A 14,500-nucleotide genomic window follows, 5' to 3' on the forward strand; every position below is an offset into this window, starting at 1 on the left:
TTCTTGAAGGTTGTCAAGTTTCTTAAAATATTTTAGCAGTATCAGATTGACTCTAATAGAGATTGATGGCAGCCCCGCCTCCATTCTTAGATGCACAGCAGGGGTGCCCAGGGGAAAGCGCAGCATTTTCCTTAGGAAAATATTCTGGATTACTTCTAATTTCTCACTCACTTTCACATTACACCCTCAAATCTCTGCCCCATACAAAAGCTGTGAAATTGCTTTGCCTTGAAATATTTTGAGTGCGGGAGCTATTAACTGACCCCCGTCGGAGAATAATAATATTAAAATGATCCCCACTGTATGTCATGTAGTTAATTGGGCTGCATTGACATCAACTGACCAAGATAAAGATTTCAGAAAGGAGACACCCAAATTTTTAAAAGAGGGACATTGCTCTATTTGCTGTGTTAATTGCCCATCTGTGTTTGATTCTACTGATACCAAAAACTACCACTTTAGTTTGTAGTTGATCCTCAACTTCTCCTTTATTCAGTAATCAGCCCATCTGACCAGCATTCTTCTAGGCCCAATCTCGACACAAGCAAGTGTCATAACATCAGCTTACATCAATATCGAGACTTTGCACCTATTAAGTGAAGTGGAAAAGAATTGCTGAGACTCCATGGCATGTACCATATCATTGATATAACATTAAATAAAAAGGGAGCCCATAGACTGCCCTGTTTGACACCTCTGTTTGATAAAATGGGGTTGATTAGCCATCCTTGTTGGCCCATTCACACCCTAGCCATGAGATTAGAGTGCAGTTCAGTCATAAAATGAGAAGCCGTCTGTCAATGTCAGTCTTCCTAAGCTTTTCCTACAATCTAGATCTATCAATAGAGTCATAAGCTGATGAAAGTCAATAAATGCAACTTAAAGGTGTTCATTATGACAGCATATTTCTGGATCAAGGCCTTCAAGGTGATACTGTGACCTATTGTGCTGTGACCCCTATGGAAGCCTGCCTGCTCTGGGTGAAACAATTTCATCATATCTACTCAATCCTCCAACTTTTTAAAAAGGTGTTCTGTGTATAATTTGGAGGCTACATCCAGGAGGCTGATTGGATGGTAAATAGATGGCTCCTGCCTATTCTCTTTTTTGTATATTCGATAAATAATACTTTGTTTTCTGTTTGGGGGGACCACACAAGTGTTATCTATTTTGGAGAAACGCTTCACTAAAACAGGAGTCCACCAGTGGGCATACAATTTAAATGCCTCAGGATGTACGATGTCCTCCCCAGGGGCTTTCCCCAGGTTTAAGGCACCAATCAACTGCTTGTACTCTAGTGCTGTGAATGCAGGTCACTCTGGAAGGGGGCCAGATTCAGAAACTGGGTATTCATAAGTTGTCTCAGTCTGAATGTTACCATAGATGGCCAAGAAGTATTGAAATCAGGTCTCAGCTGGGATATGTGCATCAGATGGAATTAGACTGAATGCCAGTTGCCACCAACTCCCAGAACTTCCTATCATGTTTCTGGATCATACAGAGGCCCAGTTCTTTCCATTCATCTTTATAATAGGAGAGATTACTAACCTCCAAAAGCTCCTTGTATTGAGAACAGAACTGTATTAATGATTGAATAATGCAGACAGATCTTTCCACTCTAACTCTGTTCTTGAGTTGTCCCAAGGCTTCTCTTAAGCCTGCCTTCCTGGTGAAACCAGCCGTTCCTTTTATGGCCCCTCTGAGTTTGACCTGCTGTGGTCAAATGGGGTCCATTATAGAAATAATTTCAGAGAAAAAATCATGAATGTCTTAGTTGGATAATATTGCAAGTTGCTGCTGTTCCAGCAACTGCTGAGAGTTTAACAAAGTTGCAATCTTCTCATTAAGAACATTACTCAATTTAACGCAATGTTTACCTTGGGTAATGCCCTTTAATTTACAGTATGTTACAGAGAGAGGCACAGTATCTGCAGAAAAGGTCATGGCGAAGGGCAGATGGTCACGCTCTGATCTATTAAAGGTAAAGTGTGCCGTTGAGTCTGTGTCGACTCCTGGCGACCACAGACCCCTGTGGTTGTCTTTGGTAGAATACAGCAAGGGTTTACCATTGCCTCCTCCCATGCAGTATGAGATAATGCCCTTCAGCAGCTTCCTATATTGCTGCTTACTGATATAAGTGTTTCCCATAGTCTGGGAGACCTACCAGCGGGGATTCAAAACGGCAACCTCTGGCTTGCTAGTCAAGTCATTTCCCGCTGCACCATTAGGTGGCTTCCACTGATCTATTATGTATGTCAAAATAATAAACCTGTGAAAGGAATGTCAGAGATACCAAAATGTAATCTATGACACTGGCACCATTAGCACTTAAAAAGATGCAGAATCCATGCAAATTATCATGGTCAGTACTGTGAAGACTTTAAAGTCCAAATCTGAAAGCCAGATTCAGGAGGGAAATTCCATTCTTATTCAGAATCTTGTCTAAGGAGGTCCAGGTGAGATACCACGAATCCACTAAACTAGTCTGGGTCTTTTTAATAAGGCTATTTATATTCTGTCCAACCCTAGCATTGAAATCCCTAACTAGTAGAATATCAGTATCTGGCAGCAGTTGCTCAACTTTCTCCAACAAAGTTTGTAAGAAGGACCAGACCTGGAGCTCCCTACCCACAGGGAGATACTGTATGCATTAATGCAATCCCATACATTTGCTAGCTATATGAACTGTCTGTATATACTCACTACCAATCCCTTTGGCTAACATCTCCCTCAAGCTCCACCAAAATTAATGTTGATAGCCCTCCACTTGCTCTCCCATGGGGACCCTGTTGGGTGGCTAGTAGAGCCAATGTAATAAAAAAGTATCCTGGCATTATGTCTCCTGTAGGGATGTGCACAGACCTGGTTTGGTGCTCCTTTTTTTGAGCGCCGAACCAGTTCCGTTGACCGGCGTTCGAACCAGTCCAGAGAGTGGGGGGTTACTTTAAGGGGCAGGGAAGGTGCTGCCTACCTGCCAGTCCCTGCCCCACCACTTCCCCCCCACCGACGCTCTCCCCAAAAGCATAGGCGTGTGGCTGCAGAGTTTCTTCTTGCAGCCCTATTCAGCATCTCTATGCAAATGGCTGGCGCACGTGCACACAGCATGCACACGCACACACGTCGGCCATTTGCATGGCGATGCTGAACGGGGCTACAAGGAAGAATGCTGCAGCCCCTCACCTACGGTTTTTTGGGAAAGTGACGAGGCAGAGGCTGGCAGGTAGGCAGTGCCTTCCCTGCCCCTTAAAGTAAGCCTCCCGCCCTCCCAGGAGTGTACAGAATTGGTTCCGTGCACAGCTCTAGTCTCCTGCAAAAAGAGATCAACGTTTTTCAGATATTGTTCAAAATTACTATCCACACTTATTCTGCCACCCAGCAATATTTCAGGAGGCTGCTTTTATGGAGCCAGGGTCTTTTGACAGTCAATTATTAGGGTTTGAAGCAGCTAGCAAGTTGGGGTCTTCCATGCAAGTGCCTCATTCTACTTCAGGACACACTGCCAGCCTATCTTTAGCTGTAGGGAAAAATGGGTAGTTCCATTGTACCAGGTTTTCCAGCTCTTTGGCACTTGCTACTTAATATTCTCTCATTCAGGCAGTTTCACTGCTAAAACCTCAGGTCTGAAAGTGGCATCATACAGTCCAAATTCTGCCATCACTGGGTTTTGAGCACAAGCTCCTCCTGTTACCATCAAAAAGCCAGCTCACACCAACCCACAAGTGTGTCCATTCTAGGGTGGCTGCAGTTCTTGCTGGCCAGCTCTGGAAGTGGACGATCCACCCTCCACTATCTCTGCACCCCTCCTGCCATTGCCTGGCAGAAGGCATGCAGTGTCTCTGGCTTCAATGCATTTAAAGGGAGAGAGCCACATTGGAAAAAGCCTGCTTCCCACTGCATCTTATGGTCCTCCCTTGTCAATCTGGACAAGAAGGTTGGGATGACAAGACGAGCACAGCAAGAGAGGTCTGCAGCAATCCAGGACTGCAGAAATATTTGCACAAAGACATGGAACCCCGCGACATCGGAAACAGGACAACTCTGTTGTTTATCAACAAAGGGTTTGTGATTATTTAGCCAAGTGCCAAGGAGGCTACCACTCCAATTACAGAGCGTGGAGTTGTGGAGTGTGGAGTTTAGTTGTTGCAGCTATTTAAAGAACACGCGTGGAGATCTCTGTAGAGTTTAAACTAACTTGATTTTTGGTGAAATATATTAAGATAGGAAAGACCTAATTCTATATGTTTCTATCTTATTTCATTTCACTTCATTTCTTCATTCATTTAATGTATTTGTATACTGCCCAAAACATACATCTCTGGGCAGTTTACAATAAACTGGTTTACATTTTCTCTCTAGGAGGAAAGGAAGAAGACTGACTCACTACAGGAAGTACCCAAGGAGTCAAAACAGGAGGTAAGCAGGGACAGGTAAGGAGACCCTCATTAACTACCTCCAACCCCAATGGCCCTAGTGGTCATTAGGAAAATTGGTGCAAAAGGTCGATGCACTGGAACTCCATCTCCACCAGGGCACACATGCAGGGGAGTGATACCACATCACTCGGCAGAAATACCAATGGGCCGACCCCGTGCACAAACCCACAGAAACCCTGGTCGTAGAAACCTTTCTGTTGTCCAGTCACATGAAGAAAGAAACAGCATGTATCCCCACAAATGTAGTATCTGTATCTGTCCATTTGCTTGGATTATTTGAGCAACTTGCAGCACACAACTTGGCACATTGCCCGGCACGCAGGACCTTTAACTGGCATCACCATACAAAATGTTTTGACAGCTTCCATCCAGGGAAGGGGAGGGGGCACATGCACAAGGAACCCTTTCATTAATAACATACCTGATCAAGTGCAGCATTCAAAGGTGTTGCATGTGCTGTCTGGTTGGGCAGCAGGGCATTGATTTCCCCAGATGCCTGGATAGTGATTGTATTTTTTAAGGTTCCCATGAACAGTGCTGCTCCCTCAACCTGCATGGAGGGGTGCCCTCAACTCTGCAAATATATACATGTGTATCCAAATGTTCAGCCTTGCCCCCCCCCCAACTTGCAGGTATTCCAGACTGTCCTGAAGGTATCCCCAACAAGTGCAGTACCATGAGCACCAGCCAAAAAAAAAGTCTGCCATCAATGGGATAACCTGAACTTGGGGTTTAAAGATAGCCCCTAGCTTTTTTAAATGGTTCTGTTCTACTTTGTGTACCAGTTTGTAGGAGAAGGGGGAAACAGCCCCTTTCCCTGGGTTGCAAGCATGCAATCTTGGCCATACCTCATGAGTAGAACCGTCCAAAGGGAAATGGGGACAGGGACTAGCTCAAGAGTCCTGTGTGATGAGAAAATGTGCAATAGACGCATGTTCCCTTCTCCCAAGGACCGCTCTCTTATGAGAGTACCTGGCCATGGAGACACGTATACGGGCCGTAGGGCTGTTGCCACCCAGCCTGGTTGCTAGATCCATACAACCCCTGGGGAAGGGTACTCCAGCAACCCCTTTCTTGGTCCCAGCAACTGCAGTGAATCAGGAGTCCAAGCTCCCCCTCTGACAGTCTGGTCTCCCCGCAACACGGCTGATTTACATATGCCACAACAACAGCCCAGCCCAGCCTGTCTGGGTCTTTCCCAACTCTGCCCACCCCAAACCGCTTGGACATGTGGAACGGAATGGACCCTTTGGAAGTTTTGTGGAGAGGGGAGGGTACCGAGTATGAGTTCTACTACTAACCAGGGATCTCAGGAGCCCCACATCAGTGGAAGGGCATAGAGCTGGATAGCCTACTTCATGAGAGTGCAGTCCAATGGAGACCTGAAGCTCATGGAGCCTCTCTTTCTTCCCAGTGGACTGGCCCTCTCACGAGAGGGCTAATCCCTGGCCAGTAAGCTGATACAGTGGCAGGAGTGTGATGGGGCTTCCTGGACTGCTTGGCCTGCGTCTAAAACTCCAAGAGCATCCTTTGTCACAGTGGACCAAACCACAGGATCCTTTGCCTGCCCTCATATACATATTCCCTCCAGGAAGTCATGTTGATCCCTTCCCAGAGTAACAGAAAATGCTCCACTCCGTAGTACCAGTAATTGTGCTTGTGTGAAACTCTACGGCTGCACGGCTCTTGCAAGGGCAGTAGTGCAAGTCTTGTGAGGAAAGGCTTTAAATGGCTTTTCTCAGCTGAGGGCAGGTGATAAATGCCCCAAAGGCACAATAGCACTGGGCACACCCCCTCAAAGATCATGGCCAATGGTTGCTGTTCTGTTGGCATCCTGACGCCTTGCCTGCAGTCTGGTGATGTGAGTGGTATGGAACTTGCTGAGGTGCAGCCTCAGCTGCCCAGAAAGAGGGAGGGGCCTCTCTGTCCAGAAGTCAGAGGTTGCAAAAGTGCTGTTGAATGATCATCTGTGGGATGATTCCAGGCTTCACAGATTAAGGTTTCATGCTATATCTGAAGGTGCCCTTAGGGTGTTCCCAGACTAGTGTTTATTTTGGAATTGCCACTTTTTGTTTACTCACATTTTATAGGGCATCCTGATCAATTTACTGTAGATCAGGACTGCAAAACTTTGGCCCTTCAACTGTTGTTGGATTAAACTTCCATCATTCCTGACTGTTGGCCACTGTGGGTGGGAATGATGGGAGTTGTGGTCCAACAATAGCTGGAGGGTCAAAGTTGCGTAGTCTTGGTTTAGATAATTCACCTGCCCCACAGAATCACATGGGGAAGGAGTATGTGCACGCACATCTCTTGTCATTTCACCATATTATTTCTTGGGGGTGATTTGTCTGAATGTCTCTTCATTGCATGATTTAAATACTAGTATTTAAATTGTGCAGTGGGGGTGGTGTGGAGTCCACATGATTTTGTGGCAGAACAATGGTGTGCTAAGTCATGGAGGGGAGGCACACACACAGGTGTTCCTGCCCCTCTGAATTCCAAGAGGCCAGCAGACATATCATCCAGAAGTTTCATCCAAAGCAGCCCATGATATTGACTGACATCCTGACTACTGTGGTGTGTGTGCTTCAAGCAACAATGCTCACACAGTATTAGTCCCCATGCTAGTCCCCACACTTCCCAAGCATGAATGCAACTCAGGAGTGCAACTCTTTTAAAGGTCTCTCCACACTTTGTGGAGAGCTCCCTCCCTCCCCGGGACATGTTTCTGCTGTATCAGAGTGTTTCAGGAGTGCATGCACAAGAACACTCATGCTTCAGATGTGTGAAGGACAACAAAGGACTAGCATGGGAGCTATTGCTGTGTATGCCCAGTCATATGATGAACTTCTACAACACTAGTCAGGATGTCAGCCATTGTTTCCAAATTGTTGACTTCTTGAGTTTTATGCATTCCCTGTTTTTCAGACCTCACTTTTCACAATATCAAGCCATTAAAATCTCCAAGGCTGCTTCCAAGAGTCACCTGGAGTTGATGCTGATTACGGGAGACTCCAGGCTAATCATGGAGGGGTAGAAATCCTAAGCATTGGTCAGGTTTTTCATTTTATATTAAACCTATATCCCACTGATAATTTTTGGACTAGGCCAGAATATAAATTAAAAGAAATATTTCAGAAAGAACATGGCCAAATTAGCAAGGAAATACAGTGAGTATGTGAAACCTAACCAGAGAAAATGTCTTAGAAAGCACAAACGGACCCTCTTAGCCACTCTTTCCAAACTGCATTGCAATGGGCTGCTTGTGGCCATGCAGGCCACCAGCCAATCTTTCCCTTCATAATCTACTTTCATTATAATGGGGATTGCTATGGGTGTTGTGCAATCTCCCATTTCCAATTATATTGTTAGAAGCCTCTTAATGACTTTTTCTGTGCCCTTCTTGGTTATCTTCAACACCTTGTAGACAATTCTTATTTAGAAATTATCATTAATCTGCTTTCTCCTGCATAGTATGATTGTATCACAGCTACTGCTATATTGTGATTGCATCTTGCTGGAAGAAGAGGGAATATCCTTTATTAGGTGATTGGTCATACAAACTCCAGGAGTTTATCAGCATCAGGAAGCTTGCAAGCTAAATTAGAGGAAGGAGAGAAGGGAGGAAGGAAACTCTATTTTTTTTAGTGCTTTATTAATGTATATTGGCATTATATAGTTCAAAATCATGTAGACGCATATAATTAATTGTCTATATTTTAAATTAACTCTGCTCAGTAACATAAACAGGAGGCTTCGGCTTCTTAGCTCAGGAAACAGTGCACAGGTAGCAGACAAATGCTCAGAATACATTTAATGTGTTACTGAACTATGTGAAAATATTTAAAATGCATAGTTGCAAGCATTCTGAATTTAATATTAAGTCATTTTAATAAGATGTATACAGAGATATAAAAATTAGAATTCCAAATAAGAATATGATGAATGTTGCTACCCATCCATGCTTGTCACAGGCACTGTCGTTTTGCCTGACCAGCCTGCTCAAGCAGAAAGCTGGTGAGGAATTTTGATTGGCTTGGAGGCTTAGGGGGTGGGGCAAGCGAGCTACTCCTGCCTGTGATCAGCCAGGCCTCATTCAGCTTGTGAGCAGTTTCTCTACTTCCCTCCATGGAGCACAGTTTGGGCCTTTTGCTGGTGTTCTGTTGGGGGTCAGGTAGGAATTTTTTTACGCTCCATAAATTGGCATGCTTGGGGGGGGTCTTCTTTGCCTACTTCACACAGTTTCACTGGCTAAATTTGGATGTAACATGAAACTAGAGGTCGACAAACCTGCAGTTTCAATTTGAAAATGTAAATCACATTGCAGGTGTTCATCCAAGCACTTTTTCACAGCCTCTGGGTTTCAGGGCAGGGTGGCCCCTCCCTGCTTTTGGCCACCAAGGCCGTATCCCAGCAAGATCCATAGCCAGACTTGTGGGCAAAGTGTCAGCACATCACCAGAGTGGCCATAGCTGGCCACAATCTTGAAAGGGGCATGCTGACTGTGATTGTGCCTTTTCAGAATGGAACATGATGACTTCCTAGGAGGGGATATGTATATGAGGGAGGGCAGAGGATCCTGAGGGGCCTGTCCCACTCTGATCTAGGATGCTCTTGCAAGGCCTTCCCCTGGCAATGCAGTCCATGCACAGCAAACCACACTCCTGCTCCATTGGCAGCTTGCTGCCAGCGGGCTAGCAATGGCATGAGAGGGATAGTCTACTGGGGAGGTCCATTCGGATGACCAACCTAGGTTTTCCATAAGACTGTGTGATCATGAGTTGAGCAAACCCAACAAAGGGGCCCCATTGCTATGGTCCCCCACTGTCTCTGGTTAAAGACAGAATGTTTTCACTGCAACCCCCTCTGCCCATGATAAACTTACATGGTCCCCAAGGGGATTGTGATGTTCTATGTGTCACAGCCTAGCAGTGTGTGGAGACAGGAGGAACACCAGGTGCAGGGACAGATCTTTACTCCCTTTCAAAATTCCCAGGTGTGGGCACTGTATGCAGATCTGCCACTACAGGGAGTTATGGGAGGGGGAGCTCCAATTTCCAGTGACCCCAGGAAACCAGGATTGCCATTTTGGGTACAAGCAAGGATGCACATGTCCACGTGGGCAGATGGGCTGGCAGGGGGCACACTTTGACAACTACCTGGTAGCAGTCGCCAAGACAGGGGGAGCAGTTGCCAGGGTACCCTTCACCACAGCTTTCCTGCGCAGAGCAACCTGGCTCGATATAGAGCCCCCATGGTATGACACTCTTGCTAGAGAGCTGTCTGTGGGAGAAGGGGTTGTTTTGTTGTCATGCATCATTAGAGATTCTGCATGACAACCCGGTCCCCACAGAGGATCCTTCTCGTGAGGGGGTATCCTCATGGCCTTACACTCTCATGAGCGAGCTGTCCACTGCGGATCAGTATCCATCCTCATTGCATATGAGGAATCTCTTCTTTGGGGGGAGCAATGCTGATCCTGCTGCCTGGCTTTTCTCATGAGTAAGCCTATGTTTAGAACTTTAAAAAAAGTTTAGAACTTGGCTGCTCAAGAATCCTTGGTTGGGGCTGCTGCCTTTTAAACCCAACCTTGGGTACCTCCACCCCCGCCATGTGTTTTCTTCCCAATGCTCTAATGGGGCGCCTTGCTTATGTTGCCACCTGGAGTGTTTGTGCTTGTGAACATACATCACAGTTGCTTCATACTCAGGAAGCAAAGCACTTAGTGCCTGTCCTGTCATCACGTCTCCGTTCCCTCCTGCTTGCCAGGATGGGGAGCAAGGAGCAGAGTGGGGAGAGGGCATGCCCTTGTGTGACTTTGCCTCTTGAAAGGCTGACAAGCTTGGGATGGGAAGTGGTGGCATCCCTGTTGCCGGGCAACTGCTTTTTTGGATTGGAGACAGGAGGGGTGGGGCTGGTGCTCAGAGAGGCGACCATTGAGAAGTGCCACAGGCATGGTGCAGGCATGACTCCAAGTGGGTCTACGCCACTGTCTCTATGATTGCGGTGACAAAATTAGCTCGAAACAGCGGTTGTGGCGGCATCTGGGTTTTAACATAATGCTTCCATGGCCAAACCTCAGGTCTCTCTTACTGCAAATTGAAGGCTCAAATTGGAGTTTGGTGAGCCAAACCACAGTTCGCTTTCAGCTAGAAACTGTGGTGGCAAGAATTTGGATGTAACAGAGTTCCAACCTATGCCCAGTTTAACTACAGTTATGTCTTACATCCGAATTCAGCCTTTTAGTTAGTTAAATATCCTGGTCCCAACTGGTAGGTGCAGTGCAGGTCTGTAGATACCTAGATCAGCTTAATGGTTAGCACCCTAAGGCATGTGTTTGGTGTGATGGGGGTTTGGTCATTTCCCAAGGGGTTTTGTAGCACAGGGGATCATGGCTGGGGCTTCTCTATGTGGGGAGGCATCACCAACCTTAAAGGCTGTGCAGCTTTGAGCAGCAATCATATCTGTTGATACCTTGACCATGTCTAGGTCAGCAGCAAGCAGCTTTGGGGCTTGCAAGGCTGCTCTGAACCAGCCTTGCCCGAAACAAACTCAGGCTAGGGACTCTAAGCTGGGCCTTTGGTTTAGATTAGACCACATTGAAGGGTGGAGTGCCAGTTCCCATGCTGTTTTAATGGGCTGTTCAATGGGCTTTAAATAAATCCCATTGAACGGCCTATTAAAGCAGCATGGGAAAAGGGGACCTTTTCATCCATTACTACCTTGTGTCTTCATTAGTGTGGGGTACATTTCTCTCTTATCAGTTGTCCAGGCTTAAAATTTGCTGTGTACCACAATATGCTATTATAGTTGATCTATTCAATCAGTTCTCCCTTTAAAATACTGATTAAATGAGGATTCCATTCCAGCCACCAAGTACTTGCTTTGCTCTGTTGACCTTCCACACTAAATGATTCATATGTATAATGCTGTGTTTTCATAGTCTACATTCCATTCCATATGCCTTGCATTTTTTTAGTCACTTGCTGCTGACTGCTCTTCAAAACCATATTCACTAACACTAGCGTAGGCAGCAAGAATTCTGCAACACTCTTAAGTGCTGGTCGATTACAAAGAGCATTCAAATGTTCTCTCCACTTGGCACATCCCTCAGTCGCCCCTATTATCAGCTCTGCTGCATTGTCCTCTATCATATAAGTGACCTTGATTGATTCCTCCCTTAAGGTTCTTTACTTCAGCATAAAAATGCCTCTCTTTTCTGTGTGCTGTTGACTTAAATCCTATATCATCTTTGACAAGTACTGGGATTTTTGTTGCCCTTTTTCTTTCTTTCTTTCTTTTTTTAACTCTTAGTACTATTCTACCTGACTCACTCCTTGCTCTTCTTTAGTCCGAATATAACATCTGTACTACTTTGTGACAATGTAAGCATATGCAGAAAAGGGGTGAAAATGATATTCACTAAAGCAACCCATGGGAAGTAATCTTAACACTTGGAATGCTCTACCAAAACGGAGGAAAGGGAGATTCTTGAATGGCTGAAAGCCCATTCATTTTGTCATGCTCCAAGGGAGAGGAGCTGTGTTGCTGGCACTTTTTGACTCCAGAATCCCAGGATGAGAACAGCCAAAATCAGCCTCAGAGTAAGCCAGGGGAGGATGTTACTTCATCACCCTAGTCCTCCTCCTGGCTCACAACATCCAGCTGGTTCCCTCGCCAGGGGAACTTTGACTGTCATGCTCAAGAGCACCCCTCATCACCAGCTGCCTTGACTTCAAATGCCCCTCTAAAAGAGTTGACAGGGCTTAAAGCCTACTCTAAGCCTGAGTAAAGCCTCCTTGGTCTCATTTCCTGCTGCCTGCTTCCTGCCACTCCCAACATGGTGGCCCCACTGGAGCTGTTCCCTGCAGGTCTCTCTGCCTCGCTTGCTCTGGGACCCCACTGGGACCCAACCGGCCTGCAACCATCTCACTTCCACTCCCTTTGGGAGAAGGCAGAAGCCCCAAAGGAAGGGTGTGGCTCTTCCCGTGCTCCCTGCCAGACTCTACAGTGCCATACAGGCAACCAGGTAATGCAGCATCCTGACATATTTGTTATGGAAATAGCAGACACTCCTACTCTAGTTTGGAAGCTGTGCGCCCTCTCAATATTTGATCATCTGCAAGGGGAAACAAGATCAGAGGCTCCTTCTATGATTGTGTGGTAAGCAGCAGTTGAGTCCGAGGGCTCTTCCTCCTACAACCACTGGATATAGCTACTGGATAGGAGGGAGCCCTCCAACCCAGCTGCTGCTTACCAAATGATCATGGAAGGATCCACCAACTTTGTTTTCTGCTATCAGATGATCAAATATTGGGAGCGCGCACAGCTCCTGAACTAGGGTAGGAGGTGTCTCCTGTCCTAATAATCTTTGTGATAACTATCCTTGTATGTTACAGAACCCTTTCATATTTGTAGGGGAGACAATACTCAGCAAGATGTGAAAGGAAGATTCTTTTCAAGAAGAATTTGCAAATTAAAATAATAATAATAATAATAATAATAATAATAATAATAATAAACTTTATTTATTAGCTGCCCCATAACAAATTGTTCTCTGGATGGCTTTTATACTTCATAATAGCTATAGAAACAATGGGTTTCATCCATAGTTGTCAGTCTGGAAAAGGAGTGCTTGTTCTGGTGTAAGGACTCCTTGATACACGTCAACCACTCAACTTTGTTTTTAAAAAAAGGATAAAACGGGATTTGTGTATTTAGCATGCAGGTGTGGATAGGTAAATTTCTGGAGGCCGAAGCAATATTGTAATATCAGCCTATGTGGGGGTGTAGCCCAGTGAGTAAGGGGGCAAAGATCACAGAAACATTGTCTAACCCATCCAGACTACAACTCAAGACACGGGAAGATGATCAGTAAATTACTGAATAAAATAATCAAGCCTTGAACAGATAACATTATACATTAACTCTAACTCTCTCTCTCTCTCTCTCTCTCTCTCTCTCTCTCTCTCTCTCTCACACACACACACACACACACACACACACACAGAGGCAGCAGCCAAATGACAATGTGTCATAGATAAAGGATACATTTGGGGCTGTTATTCTTTCTTTTCTAAAACAAATTTGACTCCCAAAGATCCAATTAGGATGGAGCTTCCATAGAAGCTAATCTTTTCCTCTAGCAGAGACATTTCAGTGTTGGTATAGTGAACATATGTAGGGGCTGAACTGCAGGCAGACTGAGCCTCTCTGCAGTGGCACTGCTCTGTGTCACTGGGTCCTTGGGTGAGATCAGTTCCTCTTCTCTGCCAGTGCTTCAGATGCCAGTCCTAACACAGTGCAAACAGCCCTTCTGACAAATGCCAGTTTGCCAGATGCCCGGATCAGTTGCCTCTTGGCATGCATACCTAGTAGATAGGTCAATGTAATTATTTTTTAAATCAACAGTATCCAAGGATCAACCAGTACCAACGGTTTCTCTAAACAGTCAGATTTCCATCACACACCTTAATGTGTATAGGATAGAGAGGCTTGTCTAGTGTTCATGGGGAAGGCACATATGATGCCCTGAATTTTTTTGAAGAAGGGTGGCTACACAGAGACGGGCCTTCTCGGTCGCTGCCCTGAGATTGTGGAATGCGCTCCCTGCTGAGAGACGATCCTCCCCATCTCTGGCAATTTTCAAAAAACACTTGAAAACCCTTCTTTTCACCCAAGCTTTCTCAGCTTTTTAAAATTGTCTGTTTTAATTTTATGGTCTGTTGAACTGATTTTAAGGTTGTAAAATGTGGTTTATATGGAGTTTTATTGTATTTTAACTTTTGTAAACTGCCTTGAGATACCATATGAAAGGCAGTATAAAATGGAACAATAATAAATAATAAAATAAATGCATACGCATAATAAAGTATAGAATTTGATCTCTGCCTTGTGGCATGGATTTAGGCTAGATGGCTGTTAGGTGTCTTGCAAATTTACAATATGCAAGTACAACTAACATGTCCTCATAAAATATGCTCAGCTAAAATATTAATTACCAATAGTCTTCAGCAATATGATAATTTCCTACGCCTTCTTTATTTTTCCGTTCTAAAACTCTG

The sequence above is a fragment of the Hemicordylus capensis genome, chromosome 5 (assembly GCF_027244095.1).
Source record: "Hemicordylus capensis ecotype Gifberg chromosome 5, rHemCap1.1.pri, whole genome shotgun sequence".
NCBI classification, from domain to species: domain Eukaryota; kingdom Metazoa; phylum Chordata; class Lepidosauria; order Squamata; family Cordylidae; genus Hemicordylus; species Hemicordylus capensis.